The sequence below is a fragment of the Brassica oleracea genome, chromosome C5 (assembly GCF_000695525.1).
Source record: "Brassica oleracea var. oleracea cultivar TO1000 chromosome C5, BOL, whole genome shotgun sequence".
Lineage (NCBI taxonomy): Eukaryota > Viridiplantae > Streptophyta > Magnoliopsida > Brassicales > Brassicaceae > Brassica > Brassica oleracea.
Window position 1 is genome coordinate 29,663,448 of NC_027752.1, and position 518 is coordinate 29,663,965.

Here is a 518-nt window from a genome sequence, read left to right on the forward strand (position 1 = left end):
CGTGGGTATCAATCCAATTTGAGCCATGGTCAAGGCAGTGGCCGTGGTATATCCTTTAAACCACAAAGTTCGACCAAAACAGTGTGCCATAAATGTGGAATGAGGAACCATTGGGCTAAGATATGAAGGACTCCCAAACATTTTTGTGACCTCTATCAAAGAGAGTCTGAAAGGGAAGAATCCTGAAACCCACTTGGCCTATAAAGATGGTGAAAATAATTTCGAACATGATCAAGATGATCTTATGGAATATGAGACTTATGATTGCCTAAAAGAATCAAGTTGATAATCTGATTTCGACATCAAACTTGTGTGATTGCTTTGCTTGTATGCTTTCTCTGATTTTTATCTCATTGAATTTATTTATATTACATTGTCTGCTTAGATTAAATGAATGAATGATTTTTCTATATGAGTACACTGAAAAACGCCAATATAAGTACTAAAGTAGGTATCGCCAGTCTGAAAGAAGACTATGGCTACACTACAAAAAAGCACAAGATTAACGAGGAAAATTA